General features: G+C 41.3%; 1 pseudogene; it reads left to right on the forward strand.

Annotated features, from left to right (window-relative positions):
* The first annotated feature begins 304 nt into the window (after positions 1-304).
* LOC102911779 (histone deacetylase complex subunit SAP18 pseudogene) lies at positions 305-1,325 on the forward strand (annotated as a pseudogene).
* The last annotated feature ends 15,570 nt before the right edge of the window (positions 1,326-16,895 follow it).

Genomic DNA, 16,895 nt, shown 5'->3' on the forward strand with positions numbered 1-16,895 from the left:
GCAGGTTCAGATCCCTACAGCTCCAGGATTAACTGTAGCCTTGTCTGGATGAATGAGGCTAGCTGTCTTTATATTAAGTTCAGTCCTACTTGAAAGGGGTTTGATCTCCACTGCTAATCACTGCTTCCTGGTGACACTTGCGCCTTACCTATACACATTCTCCAAAACATGGCTCTGATAACTCCATGTCCCCACCACTGAGATCTTCTGAAGGCCCTCAGACAGACTGACATGCAAGAACATTGAGACCTTAATCATTCAAGAGTTAGGATACTTAACAACACACTGTTCGCTATCAATGGCTAGAAACTGAGTTATTATGGCAGAGAATGGAGTCTAAGTCGCAGTGGATTGACAAGAATATGCTAAAGGTGGTTCAGGCTAGATTACCAGGGCTGATCTTTGAGTTTTAAAGAATTTTTATGAGCAGGCTGGTAAACATAGCCATTATTAAATCTTGGAGTATATTAACTTACAAACTAAATAAATTATATGTATCATAAAATCATTAAACGCTTCAAAGTTTTCCTTCTTTAATTGTTCTGCGACATCTCACCATGCATGGTTGAGGCTGTGGAGGAAATACCACGCAATGGTGTGCCACCAGGAAACTCTTCTCAACCCTGCGTTCAGTGACAGATGGCAGTGAGCTGGGTATTGCCCAATGAAGGTGTGCTGACATCATAAAAGAGGTAGACACTATAAATTAAGATTTTTACAGACTAGCTCATGCTCGCCGCAGGGGTCGGAGGTCAGGGCGAGCGTCTCCAGGGCTGAAGGAGGAAGATGGCAGTAGAATCCCGCATTACCCAGGAGGAGATTAAGAAGGAGCCCGAGAAGCCCGCGGGAAGACCTGCCCGCTCCTGCTCCGGGTCTTCACCACCACCAATGGCCGCCACCACCGAATGGACCGGTTCTCCCGCAGAAACGTGCCCTCGAGCGAGCTGCAGATCTACACCTGGATGGATGCAACCTTGAAAGAACTGACCAGTTTAGTAAAGGAAGCCTACCCAGAAGCGAGAAAGAAGGGCGCACACTTCAATTTTGCCATTGTTTTTATGGATCTTAAAAGACCTGGATGTCGAGTTAAGGAGATTGGCAGCACCATGTCTGGAAGGAAGGGCACTGATGGCTCCATGACCCTGCAGTCACCCTGCGTGACCCTGCAGAAGGTTCCAAATAGGGGATTATCTGGACATAGCCATCACGCCTCCAAATCGGGCACCTCCTTCAGGACGGACGAGACCGTATTAAGTTCTATTGACTTTCTTGAAGTTATTTTTCAGCCAGTTTGTAAAATAAGCTTACTTAATCTTTTCCTCCCTTGAAAAAACAAAAACAAAAACAAACCCAAAAAAAACCAAAAAAGATTTTTACATGCATCACAAATGATAACAATATATTCATCGTTACATTTGTATGAGTTTTCAATGACATAACTCACGTAAAGAATCTAGTTTTCAGCCAGATGGCAGTGGTGTACAACTTTAATCTCAGCACTCGGGAAGCAGAGGCAGGTGGATCTCTAAAGTCAAGGCCAGATTGGTCTCCAAGGAGAGTTCTAGGAAAGCCAGGGCTACACAGAGAAACTCTGACTTGAAAACAAAATTAAAAAAAAACAACAACAAAAAATATGTTTCTTGGGCTGGAAAGATGGCTCAGCAGTTAAGAATGGTTACTGTTCTTGCAGAGGACTTGGACTGTGTTCCCAGCAGCCACATGAAGTGGCTCACAATGTCCTTTAACTCCAGGTCCTGGATACCCTCTAGCCTCCGAGGGCACCCGCATACATGTGGCCTGGGTAAACTTACACAGGTGTACTCACACACATAATTAAGTTTTTAAAAAAAAATAAAAAAGAATCTCATTCCCTGTAAACAAATAAATCTGGCCTGTGACAATCTCCTTATCTGCCTTATTGAAATATTAATTAATGTAATTATTAATATGAATCTATTAAGTGTCACATAATCTTTAAGTACTGACTCAGAAATCCTTAGCGTATGAAGTAATATTACACCAGAAAATTGGTTCAGTACCAGGAAAAGATGAAGGCGGCTGAGGAATGGTAGAGGATGACATCATCACTTAACGCTCCGTGTAGGACAAGTGTACCTTGGGACAAGCGTGCCCTATCCCCTCCTCTGAAGACTCTGGAGAAGGTAGCACTCACTCACCCAGAGGTTCCTACTGAGCCTCCATCCGCCGTCACCTCTCTACTTCCTTTTATTTTTTTTTCCTCTTCCACCTTTCACCTCCAACATGTGACAGATGTGACCTATGCTCTGAACCTCAAAGGCCTTTGAGGTGCCACTCTGCTGGGACTAACTTTTGCCTCTTATCTCGCCTCCCTGAGAGACGGCTCCTGCCTCTCTTGTTATCAGTGGCGTTGCTGGGTTCATACCGGGGGCCCAGAGTTGATGCCCACCATTCCTGCCTTCCTCCCTGCAGCTTTCTGCTTTCTCTCTTACATTTCCTCCTTCCCTCCCTGTGCACCTGAGCCTTGCAGACATTGTTTAGATCAAGCACAGGATAGAGTCATTTGGAAAAGCTGACAGTCATCTTTTTTGACTTGTTTGCTCAATTCGTTGGAGTGATTTATTACTGCCCTGCTCACCTCCCATGTGTGGACTACAGCGGGGGAGGTACATATCCAAATTGAAAAATGGCTTTGTACAAGTTGAAAAGAAGTCGGAGGACTGAGATGCAGCTCAGTTAGTAGACTGCCGACTTAGCTCGTGCAAAGCCCAGGGTTTGATCCCCAACATACACAAACCTAGCATGGTGGTACATGCCTGTGATCTTAGCACTCTAGAAGGAAGTGCAGAAAGATCAAATATTCAAAGTCATCCTTACCTACATAGAGCGTTTGAGGCTACATGAAACACTGTCTCTAACGATAGTTACAAATACAAACATAGAGGAGATCATAGATTATAAGGAGGTGATATATATATATATATATATATATATATATATATATATATATAGAGAGAGAGAGAGAGAGAGAGAGAGAGAGAGAGTGAGAGAGAGAGAGAGAGAGAGAGAGAGAGAAGGAGAGAAGGAATGAGTTAAAAATGACCACTCAGTTTATGGCAATACTGATAGACAGAAAAGCAGAATTTTAGTTTATATTATATCTTATGTATTAGTTACTTTTCCATTGCTGTGATAAAATATCATGACCTTACAGAAGCATTAATCTAGGCTTGCATTTTTAGAGGGTTTTATATATATTAAACATTAAAATTATTCTAATCAGTCCATGATGGTGGAGCAAAGCCATGGCATCAGGAGCAGCAAACTGAGGACTCACATCTGAACCTCAAGCTGAGAGAAGAGTGAGCAAGCTTGGATTGGAGTGAGGCTTTGAAACCTCAAAGCCTGTCCCCAGTGACACACCTCCTCCAGCAAGGCCACACCTCCTAATCCTACCCAAACAATTCCACCAACTGGGGACCGAGTATTCACACCCAAGACTATTGGGAACATCTTATTTTAAACTACCACACCTTGTGTGCCCCTAATTATTTTTTGGAACATCTGGTTTTTGTAAGCATATCATCTTGTAATTTCATTAAGGAGACAGACAATTCCAGCAACTCAGCATAATTTCCTTCTTGGTGTATTAAAAGTTTGCCATAGATCTTTGTTACATGAAAAAGGTAATAATTGATCCGTGCCTCAGTTTGAAAATGATAGTCTCTATGGAGGTAAAATCCCAATTAAATTTTAGAGATTCATATAAATTTAGGGATATGCAAGCCTTGACTTATTTGACTAGTGATTTTCAAGTTGTCTCAGAAGGGAATGGGGTCAAACTGAAGTAGTGTGAGTTTTGTGAATTCTGCTGAGTTGCTTGGTTTGGGAGTAATTAATGAAACCTGACTTCCTCAAGTGTCTGAGAACTCTTCCATCAGATTGCAACAGCAATATCTTTGTAAATACCTGGGATGCTGCTGCTGGTGGTGGTGGTGGTGGGTGTCTCCAAGGCTCCAGTCACCTGACCGCGTGAAATGGCTGTGCCCTTTCTCCACATTTCTGAGCATCTGAGAGGGAAGTTAAGCTTGTCTACATCCTTCAATACTTGAGACTTTTCCTACAAACTCTCTAGACTCTCTTCTGTGCCCCTCACTCTTAGTAAACAGTTGGGATACTGGTTTATTGAGGTTTAGGGTATTTTATCCAACAGGTATATATGAGGAATTGTTCTATGCCAGGAAATATGTCAACAATAAAATAAAAGTTCTCCACAATTAAAAAACAAATACAAACAAACATAAAACATGAAATATAAAGCCTACTGAATGTCTAATATCTAGAGAAGATGTATACAACACTACAACTGAGGCAGACAGGGCATCCAGAGAGATTGTAAGGAACAGGTATTCTGCAGGAAGACTAATAAAATGAACTGATTTGTTTGGGGTGCTGATAAGAAAGGAATGATTGGGCTGGAGAGATGGTTCAGTGGTTAAGAGCACTGACTGCTCTTCCAGAGGACCCAGGTTCAATTTCTAGCACCAACGTGGCAGCTCACAACTGCCTGTAACTCCAGGGTCCAACATCCTCATTCAGACAGACATACAGGCAAAACATCAATGCACATAAAAATAGAAATAAATAAATTTCAAAGAAAAAATAGAAAGTGATGATTAAGGTGGAATATATCTAGAAGATTAAGGCCCCTGTGTTGGAAGATCAGGGTTGATAAAATGACTGCATGCTGTGTAGCTCAGAGAGAAAGTAAGACAGTGATACCTGATGAGGCTGGTGAGGAAGAGGGTCCAGTACAGGAGATGGGGAATGCAGGAGAGGTTGGAGGAAATCTAAGACAGGACCACTACTCCTAAACCAAGGGGAAAGAGAATTCAAAGTTGATAAGCTAAATGCTTCTGACGGTACAAAATGTCATTGGTAAACTGCTTAGCTTGGGCAGTCTTGATGGTGAGGTAGAGATGAGTGTCATACTGAGATGAGCTGAGGAAGGATATTTAGGAAAAATGTAGAAAAAGAAAGAACTCACGGTGCTTTTGAAACCCTTCACTGTGAAGAAGTGGAAGATTGCAGGATAGAGCAAATGAGTGGAGATGAAGGATGTTTTAAAAACTCCAGATGATGAGCTCTTAAGATTACCCAGGTAAGAGACATGAATACCCAAAAAGTAGAAATAGTTCATGGGAAAGTTCTTGCGATGACAGAGTGGATGTGGAGACTTTGGTTAAAGAGCCAAGCTTTGCATCTTGGAGATTGAGGAGCATAATGAGACACCTAGGGAATAGTCTGAACCTCAGCAGAAGACTGCAGTAACCTCACACTTCCCAGCACCTTCCATCATGGAGAACATACCCCTGGAGGCTTTCTGCTTGGTCATTACCTGCTGACATGCTGCCCATGAACACCAAAAGACCCTTTAAGGACACATCTCTCAGGTGACCAGCTAGACCCACCTCTTAACAGTCCATCCTGCTATCAGTTCCTGGTGGATGAATCCACTGATGAAGCTGATGTCCTCATGATCTGACACCTCAAGAGCCCACCTTGGAAGAGTGTACTGGAGATCAGGTGTCTGTGGCACAGGTAGGGCTGTCATCCTTTCCAAACCATAATGAAGTCTAGTCTTCAGGAAAAAAAAGAGCCTTTGTTTAAAACATATGACTTCAGTCAACAACAAACCTAGAAAGAATAACCTACGAGATCACAATGCAATATTTGCTTTATTTTTTCCTGTTGTCAAATATGGTATCTATAGACATTCAAATTTTATGTGTTCAATTTTGATTTAAAGGATTCCAAGGAGGCAGGGCTTTGAAAACCCCAAGATGCCTAACTTGTCTCCATACTACTATTTAACCTTCATGCTTTGCCCAGGTATGTACTTTTGTTGAGATTCCATTGAGCCCATCCTGTGGTGGGAAGTGCCAAGCTGGCTTAGGATATAGGGCATTTGGGAAATGTCTTTATTAAGGAAGCTTAATTGGTCTTCCCCAGCCAGAAAGAGCAGGATGTTCTTACTTCTACATAATGAATATTAATGCAGGAAGAACAATAATAAATGGGCCCGTTCCTCACCCTACATTGCACTTGGTGATGGTTAGATGCTCATAACTGCAAGCAGAGGGACAGGATCCATTTGCTCTCTTCCTGTAGTACTAATGAGAAAGGTTGAGGAATAGTTTTCTCTCCCACATTCTCTGCTTGCACAATTATCATGTGGTCAAAATCCTTCCTGATCTCTCCCCAAGCCTCCCTGATTGCACTCCATGTAGGAACATTTGCAGAACAGTGGATATCTAACTGTGCTGTGGTTTGCAGATATGCAGGGTCTGTCTAAGAAAGGAAATTTAGCCTTTGCACTCTGGGAGTCGACTGACCTAATTAGTGTATTCAGACCTTTCATCATGAGAAAACAATCCAGCCCCACTTACAGCTAATGGAACAAATGAGAAAACCGGAGTTTGCAGTGAAGAAGCCTAATGAGTGGCATTGGGTCATAGGCTTCCATGGCCTCTTTGGACTAATGGAAGGTTAGGTTTAATTTTTATACAGTAAAAATTATAATTAAGGAACATTTTTTTAAAAGAGAGAAACATGTTGGCAGAGTTTTCCTGTCCCACCAGCTGCTCTCAAATAAACACACTGAGGCTTAATATTAATTGTAAATGCTTGGCTGATAGCTCAGGCTTGTTACCAGCTAACTCTTACATTTTAAATTAACCCCTATTTCTTATCTATGCTTTGCCACGTGGCTTGGTACCTTTTATCAGCATGGCACACCCATCTTGCTTCTCTCTGCATCTACTCATGACTTCCCCAGCTCCACCCTTCTTTCTCCCACAATTCTGTTTGGCTCTCCTGCTTAACCTTATTCTATTCAGCTATTGGCCCATTCGGCTTCTTTATTAAAACAATCCAAGTGACAAATCTTCACAGTGTGCAAAAGGAGTATTCCACAGCAGAAATGCAACATTATTTTCAAACACGAATAACTTTCATAACAAATAGAAACAAGCAGAGGATATCTAAAGCTTGCTCATTAGCATAGACAATGCTATTTCTACATCTTGCATAATGTTTGCTGGGGACCTGCTGCTGAAGTATTTGTATGTACATTAGACATATGAAGCTCCGCTCAAAAACAGTCAGATCAACTCAATTCTCCTTGGAGCATACAGACAGTAGCGGCTTCTTTCATTCCATTCATGCCTTCACTCACTCAGTGATGTCTCGGTATCATGTAATGCACTGCCCTTGGTGGTGAGGTTTCAATACTGAATAAAGAAGAAAATAAGTCTTGCGGAGCTTTGGGAGAAAAATGCACAAGACAAATAAAGTAAACTACCTTATTCAGGATTTTTTAAAACATGGAAAGAGAGTAAGGAGTCATTGGAGGAAAAGTGAGAGTGGTTAGCTAGATGTTGAAGCAAGTGATTTTTGAGCAAAGACTTGAGGGTTAACAGGAAGCGAGCCATATGTACCCCCTTAAAGAGTTAATGTTTCAAGCTGGTGCAAAAAGCTGGTGCAAAGGCCCAAAGGCACAAATACACTTGGGAAGTACCAGAACCAGCAAGAAGACTGGTGTGGTTGGGTATGGTGTGCAGGCCTGTGATCTCAGCACTCAGAAGGAGGAGGACACGGGTAAGTAAAGAATTCAGAGTCAGGCTGAGCAACCCAGCATGACCCCATCTCAAAAAAAGGCAAGGGCCAAAGAGATAGCTCAGGAGCAGAGAGCTTGCCTAGCATGAGCAAAGGCCCGGGCTCCTTATCCAGCACCTCCAAGAAGAGTAAGAATAAAAATGAATAAGAGTAAGAGGAGGGGGAGGGAGGAGAACAAGGAAGAAGAAGAGGAAAAAGAAGATGCTGGTGTGGATAGGATGGGGTAAACAAGGAAGCGGTCCTATAAGAGGAGAAATGGATAGGAATGGGGTTCCAGGTTGAGTAGATGATTCTAAGGAACACAAGTGATGTCCTGGATCCTGCCATGTATGCAGTAGAAGTGAGCTTATGAAGTCTATAGATTAAACATGAGACTGGGTCAAAGTCTGTAGCTATTAGCCAATCCACGCCCCCCCAAGATGAGTCTTCAAATACTAACAGCCGAAATAGTTCCTAAGGAGGGGCCTGCCTGGGCATCTGCAATTGGCAGCCCTCATTCACGGTCAAAACTGCTCATCAAATGTGACCTAGGTGGGCTGGAGAGATGACTCAGAGATTAAGAGCATTGACTGCTCTCCCAGAGGTCCTGAGTTCAATTCCCAGCGACCACATGATGGCTCATGACCATCTATAATAAGGTCTGGTGCCCTCTTCTATCGTTCAGGCAAACAGACAGACAGAACACTCTTTACATAACAAATAAGATAAATCTAAAAAAGGAGCCCATAAGTGCCCCCCTCAAGTAACCTAGTTAACAGAGAATACAAATCCCCCCCACCCCCAGGGAGAAGCAGCACTAACTATGAGAATAATCACAACTGATGTGAAAATGGCAAAGATAATCATAGCCATGGTATTATTATACCAAAGTATGTGTTGTTTCATACATTTGAGGGACTCTGTTATATTAGAATGATGATCTTATAGATCATTTTAAATTGAACAGAATAATTGATTATAGTGGCTATCACTATGAATATATATAGTCACCTCTCTAGAGGGGGTGGGAACTGGGAGAATGGAGCTGATAAATGAGGCAGATTAAAGTCTTATGCAGTAGCCAACTTTATTTAGAGCCTCAGACAATTTATACTCTGAGGGTGTATGGTCATGTGGGTAAAGTTCTCATGAGCTCAAGCCCAGGAGAACAAGCCACATGTGACAAAAACATGGTTTTCCATAGAGGCTATAAAGGATAATTTAAACATTTAATTGAAAAATAGCAGCAATCCATAATGAGCATCTGAAGTAAACTCACTTCTATCCACCACACCTATGAGAAGTGCCAACCATATTCCAAGAACAATTCTGTATTTTGAAGAAACTGAGGTCACAAGACTCTTGTCTTGTTTTCTTGGAGTGTTTGCACTCAGAATTCTCCTCACATGGCTTCATCCCTGGACCGTGTTCTGACAATATATAGTTCTAAATGTTAAAGGAACTCAAGTTTCATATTCCTAAATTCATAAACTTCATTCATAATTCTTAAAATTAATTTGATTTATCTCAGCTGTATTAGTATTTTAGAAGAACTTGTCAACCAGACTTTTAACTTTGCAGTCCATGGAACATACTAAGTTTATAAACAAGGTCTGCAATATTTGAACGTGTCAGGTTACAGAATTTGTACATAAGAAACAACCAAGGTTATTCAAATCACTTTCTCACCTGTCAGCTTGATTTTCGTTTAGAGCAAGATGAAATCAGGTATGGCAATGCACCCCTGTAGTCCCAGCGCGGGGCGGGGGGGGGGGGAGCGGGAGGTCAGGGGGAGCAGGAAAATCAAAAGTTCAAGGCCATGTACAGCTACGTAATAAGTTCCAGATGACATTGGGCTCTTTGAGACCCAGTCTCACAAAGAAGAAAATGGAAAGTATGAAGGAAGGAAGGAAGGAAGGAAGGAAGGAAGGAAGGAAGGAAGGAAGGAAGGAAGGAAGGAAGGAAGAAAGAAAGAAAGAAAGAAAGAAAGAAAGAAAGAAAGAAAGAAAGAAAGAAAGAAAGAAAGAAAGAAAGAAAGAGAAAATAACAAAGAGAAGAAAGAAGGCAATATTAAAGGAAAGGAGACAGACAGACAGACAGACAGGCAGGAAGGAAGGAAGGCAGATGCTGGACATAAAAGTTCAATGGGGAATTGGGTTTCCACATCTGTGGCTTTGCTGTAAAGGGCAGCACTAAAATGTCCCGAAGCAGAAAGGGAGCGAACAAGAAAGACATTGCATCACCTCTTCTCCATGTGGACTGTGAACTGCCTTACCCATGTCTGATGCTCAAAGCCCTCAGCAGCTCTAGGGGGTGGGTTCTAGAACTCCCTTTTCTCGGGGGGCTGTCTTTGCCACCCCGGTTTCCACCCAGTCTTCTATTGCAGCATGTATTTTAATGAGACTGCTATATAGTAAAACATTTTCCAAGGGGCTGGGAATGTAGCTCAATGGTAGCGCAATTGCATAGCGCATAGAACATCACTCCCCATGCGATCCTGACTGCTCTGGGTTGCTCCGAGCACGTGCAATGGTTCCCACATTCTCCTTCCTGCTGTTGGGGGACTTTCTTTGGGTAATTGTGGATCTGGAATACTGGAACTCAGCCCAGGCAGATTCATTCACTCCTGGAATTATAAATTTCACAATCTCTTCCAGAGCAATTGCTTTTTCGTGATGTGTCCTATTTCTTGAAATTTATCAATTTATGGCCCCAAACTGTACCTTGGGTAATTAAGAACAGCATGTGCCAGCTTATGTCAGGTTAATGAGGCAGCAATTAAAGGATAGTATTCATTCACCTGAATTAATTCGATAATCTCTTTTCTCCCCTGGCAGTGGTGGGGAGGCAGTCTTTAAAAGTCTTGAAAGTTATGTTTTAATGTGCACTGTGAATTTCTTGTTTTGATGCATCTTTTAAAGCAAAGCCATATGTGATAAATCATTTATTTTGTTTGTACTTCAGATCCACATTTGAGTGACATTTGGGGGTTTTTAGATTTGCTTGTTTTCTTATGCATACCCATTTCCCCCAAATACATGGAGGATTGTATATGATGCAAGATGAGCTCACACACAGCTTGAAGGTTTATAAGTTAGTGATCATGTCCAGCCTCCCACAGTGTCCTGTAGTCCTGCACCACAACTCATCATTTGTGTCTTAGGTTCATGCGTTATTTTCTGTGCTGTAGAGTGCTGTGGGATGTCTTTATGTACGCTGTGAAGATATGTTGTTATGATTGGTTAATAAAGAAGCTGCTCTGGCCTATGGCAAGTCAGGTTGTAGCCAGGCAGGAAATCCAAGAAAAAGACAGGAAGAAGAAAAGCAGAGGCGGAAGAGATGTGAGCCAGCTGCCCAAGGAGCACCATGTAGTGGGGTGCAGGTAAAGCCATAGAACACGTGGCAATATATAGATTAATAGTTATGGGTTGAGTTTAGTTGTAAGAGCTAGCTAGCGAGAAGCCTGAGCCATGAGACATGCAGTTGGTAATTAATATAAGCCTCTGAGTAATTATTTTATAAGCAGACGAGGGACCCTGCAGCTGGGTGGGACCAGAGAAACCTTTTGACTACCATAGAGGTTTTTTGCATGTAATAAGGGGACATGTTTCTGCAAATATCTGGGGAAAGTGGTAAAGGAGGCAGAAGCCAGGGGGAGCTCTGCCTTTGTTCACACAAGTGGAAGAAACCTGAGGGTTCCGGATGCCTGTTCTAGCTGTTTAGAAGTTCATTGCATTGTAGAGATGCTGGAGCCGATTAATTTTGATGTGTGATATTTTTAGTTGTTTGCAAGTTTTTTATAATAAAGTATATAAGATAAAAATAATTAATTTTTAAAAAGGAAACTCCAGGGGAAACAATGTATTTGGTAATTGTCAAATACTACAAAAAACTTGAAAGTGTTTTTTTTTTTTTTTTTTTTTTTTTTTTTTTTTTTTTTTGGTTTTTCGAGACAGGGTTTCTCTGTGTAGCTTTGTGCCTTTCCTGGAACTCACTTGGTAGCCCAGGCTGGCCTTGAACTCACAGAGATCTGCCTGCCTCTGCCTCCCAAGTGCTGGGATTAAAGGCATGCGCCGCCGCCGCCGCCGCCGCCGCCGCCGCCGCCACCGCCACCACCACCACCACCCGGCTGAAAGTGTTTTTTGAACAAACAAACAAATAACAAAAGGTTTTAAAATATTTTCCTAAATGAAAAGTTTTGGCCTTTCCTAAATTTTTATCTATGCTGGATATTTTTTGTTATTTTGTTTTTGTTTTGTTGTTTTCTTGAGGCAGGGTCTCACTATGAATCCTTGGCTAGCCTAGAACTCACTAGGTAGACCAGGCTAGCCTGAAACTCACAGAAGTCCACTTGCCTCTGCTTCCTGAGTGCTGGGATTCTAGGCACACACCACCACACCCAGCAGGTTTGTTCTTAAAAAGGGTGTCCTTGAACCATCTGAATTTTCCCCTGAGGAAAAGGCATTTCCTCTACTCAAAGCACTGGTGATCCTCCTGCCTCACCTCCTCTTCTAGCCCAGGCAGAATTGCTCCGTTGTTTACACTATGGTGGAAACTTGTACCTATCTGCTAGGACACATCACAAAATGTCACTATTAAAATGTTTATTTATAATTCTCTATTAGACCCGGGAATCTCTAAAGGCAAGCGCTATTTAAACATGTGAGAGGATAAAAATTATGTGACATGGGATATAAATATTATGTGATGATTAACTGTTATTAGCCATCTGCTCAAGAAATTTGTACAGATATCCCTGAACTCGCTTAACAAGCACATTTTTCCTTGACATTTTCAGAACACACTTGCCCCTGAAATCTGTGTTTATAGTCCTGAGAGTTAGTAGTCAGGCAAAAACTTTAAAAATAACTTTTAAAACCATTTATTTATTTTTCAGTGGGTATACATAAGTAGGCACATCCCCGGAGGCGCAAATGTGGAGGTCAGAGGGCAACCTGCAGAATCCTGTTCTCTCCTCCCATGACCAAATTCCCATGACTGAACTCAGCAAACATCTTTACCTATGGACCCATCCTGTTTTCCTGTACAACCTTTTTTTTATCAGGCAAGATGTGTGGTCATTGGGAGCCCATGTTGTGCACAACTTGATGTTAATTTCATGTTATTTTCCTTGGAGTTATTTCCAGATTATCTAAACTTTATATGATCCTCTTTGGGGGGGTGGAGCAAAAGCACTTTTATTTTTATTTATTTATTTTTGTTGCTAAGAGGTGAACAGCAATAGTTTTGCTAGCAAGTTCACTGAGGGTTCATACGTAAGAGACAATTTTCAAAGTACTAGATAATGTAGAGAGCTGTGTGCTTTCTGGAAGCTTCCTAATTCGGGACAAATAGGGTCATTCATCCTCGTTTAAGGGCCCTAATAGTGTCAGATACTCTCGTTCTCACAGCTAAAATAGCTCAGTGGGAAAAGAGGGGGTGGAGACAAGGGCAGCGTGGCAGAGACATAAAGAAAGGGGACTGAAAAGGGAGGGGATGCCTAGGATAGATGGAGCTGGAAGATACGGAAAATAAACACAGTCTTCTGAGCCCTCAGTAATGCAGTCATTTAAATCAGGGTGGACACAAGGTGAATTTCTGTTGACCACCTAATGGTCACCCAAAGGACCTCAAGCCTTCCACCTTCCCACTCTCAACTGCCCCAGAGGTCCCGATGAGACAGGAGCCACACTCATTAGCAGAGAACTTGTGTCAAAGGGTTCCAACGTCAAATGTCTAAGTTTGGAATTTTGATTTTTGCTTTATTGAGTTCCATTCTATTTCTTCTTCGGGCACGATTCATTCAACACTAGGAAGTCACTAAGCCGGATCTGGTAGCATGTACCTATGATGTCTGCACTCGGGAGGCTAAGCAGGAGGGTTGCTGAGAGCAAGGCCAGTCTGCTCTACAGAGTATACTGCCTCAAGGCCAAAAAGAAAAAAATAAGTCACTGGCTTCGAGATGTTTTAATGTGTTTATGACACACACAATATGGCTGAACCAAGAAATAGCCAATCAGCTAGGGCTTTCTAGATCTGTTTCTGTTGTCCTTAGCGAAGCCTGATATCCAACGACAACTTGGAAAAGGGGCTGACGGTGGCGTGAGGGGAAGACATGGGTAGGGTGTTACATCTGCCGCTCATGCCCACACATACTCCTGATTTTGTTTTCACACAAGTCTACTGTGAATACAGTATCCCATAGCCTATTAACCTAAAAAAAAAAAACCAAAAAAAAAAAAAAACCTGACATAAATTAATAGGACTGTTTCAATAACGGTGTATCAAATCCAGTTGTTTGAGGGGCTCAGTGGTCTGTTGTGCTCTGACTACGGGAACAAAATTGGACAATTTTGTACTGTGGGTTAGATCTTTTTCAGTGTGACTGGGGACTGTACCTTCCTTTCAAAATGTTCATGTAGTTTATGCCACTTGACAGGGATGTAGGTGGGTAAAGAAATGGTTTGCCCAAGGAAAAGTTGATTCCATATAGAATGCCAAAACGGAAAAATGTCCTTTCATGCAAAATATTTTGATCATGTTTCCCTTTCCCAGCTCCTCCTTGCCTTCCTACCCACCTACTGGCTTTCTGTTAGATACCAACATTATTATCACTTTTTCGTCTGAAGATGGAGACTAAGTGTGGTAGGCACTCAGGGCCCTGTGTTTGTCTTCTGGTTCATGTTGGGGCACATACAAAGGCAATTCTGGGCCATCTGTTGTCTTACTAAAGGCTTCTTTGCTCTTATTATTCTGTATCCCAGAGCTGGAGAGCTGATGTTTGGGCTGCTGCTGAACGCTACCAGGGCCCCTGCAGGGATAATTTCAGTAGGCCATGTGACCCTTCCACATGAAGCTTTCTTTAAATGACCCAGAAAGACATGATTCCATAAAAGACAATACATACACCCCTGAAAAAAAGATTTGGAATTCTCATATAAAACAGAGCTGTCCTATAGATATATGATATATAATGTTTAAAATTATCAGAGACACAAAATATTAAAAAGAATCAAATGAATTGATATTATTAATCTATTTTATTTAACTGATATATATATATATATATATATAAATTCAGCATATATTAGCTATAAAATTTATTGATGATTTTCCTCCTGTATCAAATCTTCAACTCTGACCTCTATTTTATGCTTCCAGCCAGTCCTGACTTGGACTAGGCAGTTTTCAAAAGTTTACCAGCTACATGTTCCTAGTGGCCACGCCAGCACAGTAGACAGTCTTAGCTCAGTGACACTCTTCTGAGAGCGACTGTATTGACATTCTTACATCTCAGGCTACAGTGTCTTTATAGATTTTGCTTGGGAAGAAGGGTCACAATTTGCTATTCCTTTCTCAAAATGACTCACTAAATGTCAGACTGAAATTCAGATTTCCTAGTTGCTTGCTCTCTGTGCGTGTGTGTGTGTGTGTGTGTGTGTGTGTGTGTGTGTGTTTGTGTGTCTGTCTGTATTTTTCTTTTAAATTTCATATCTTTCCATATTTTGTATATACTGTTTTTGTTTCGTTTTGTTTAGGCGAGTTGAATGAGTTTGATACCAATTTCCCTATTTTCAGATTTGAGCCAATTTTAAAATACGAGCTCTGGCTATTTTTGCTTTGTAGACTTATGCTACTGTTTCCCTGGATGTCACTAAAGAATCTGTTAAGGAAGAAATAACAGCCATCTGCTACTGAACAGGAACCAGTTTGCTGTTTAGCCTCATGGTTGATATGATCATTTAATGAGACTATAAACTGCCTAAAGCCATGTGATTAATTATTCCTTAGTCAAAACATTGATTAGACCCCTTGTAAACTCACTCCTCCTCCATATTTTTCCTGATAAATATTTTGTTCATAAGTTTTATAATGTCAAAATTAGATTTAATATTTATCATAATATTAAGTTTTTAGATAAAAATATCTAGATAGTCCATTATAGTAAAATATATATATAGTAATGTATATTATAGTAAATATATATAAAATAGCTGTTGTCTTTTTTGTCTCTAAATCTCAGTTTATACCAGAGAGTAACCATTTGGCATACCTACAGACATTAATAGTAGTTTTAAGGGAAAGTATAAATTCCTTTTGCTCCAATTATTTTGCCTTTTGGAAATGCTTACCAAGATTGTTAATGATTGACCACCCCAGTAATGACACACGATACTGGGGAGAGCTCCCTGTTCCTGTTGCCCACATTCATTTCCCATAGAGGCATCTGGCAAATCACCGCAAGCTTATTAGCTATAAACTAAGCTTATTATCTCAGAGTTTCATCAGAAGCCAGGGCAGGACACACCTCAGTTCTCTGTTCAAGATCGGGTAAGGATAAAAATCAAGATCTCAGCTGAAGCTGGCATCTAATATAACACTTAAAATCTTCTCTCCCTCTCCCTTCCTCTCTCCCTCCCTCTCCCTCTCCCCCCCCCCCCTCTCTATCCTTTAATTTTTTTTTAGTACCAGGAGTTGAGTCTGGGCCTTGCACATGCTAGATATTCCCACCTCTAGCTTTACTTGTTATATTAATACAGAGTCATGCCTAGCTATGGTGGTGCACACCTTTAATCAAGCAGACGAATCTCTGAGTTCGAGACCAGCCTGGTCTACAGAGCAAGTTCCAGGACAGCCAGGGCTACACAGAGAAACCCTGTCTTGAAAAAATGAAAACAAACAAAACCAAACAGAGTCTCACTAAGTTGCCTAAGCCAACCTTAAACTTACTCTGTGTCCTAGGCAGGCTGTAACTAGTGAACCTTCTGCCTCCGCCTTCCCAGGGTCTGGGATCCCTGGCTATGCTAGCCATAAGCTTAGCATTATCTTTCACGCAGATGTGATCATTGACTAACTTCATTTCCTTCCAACTGTCAAACTTATGTGTCTTCCACATGAAGGAAAACCCCTCTCTACCTCAAAACTGCTCTCAGAAAGGGCACATTCCCTCCTACACACTCAGTTAATTTTTCCCTGGTGAGAAAAATTAATATCCGTGTTAGCAGAAAAGATTTTATGTATATTCATCCTTTATTATTATCTTATTTGCATTTTCTGGTACATGATTAGTTGAAACATGATTTTTTTATACAGCCAATTTCAAAACAATTGTTTCTGAATTTTATGTGTGCCTTAAATATCATTTAGAGTCTGTTCATTCACATTGCCTCCTTTCCTTGAATCAAACACCAATAAAAGGTAAGTAACTAAATATGTATAAAGAAATCATTAGTACTCACTTTTGTGAAACCCAGGGTGCT

The sequence above is a fragment of the Peromyscus maniculatus genome, chromosome 18, assembly GCF_049852395.1.
Source record: "Peromyscus maniculatus bairdii isolate BWxNUB_F1_BW_parent chromosome 18, HU_Pman_BW_mat_3.1, whole genome shotgun sequence".
In the NCBI taxonomy this organism is placed as follows: Eukaryota; Metazoa; Chordata; class Mammalia; order Rodentia; family Cricetidae; genus Peromyscus; species Peromyscus maniculatus.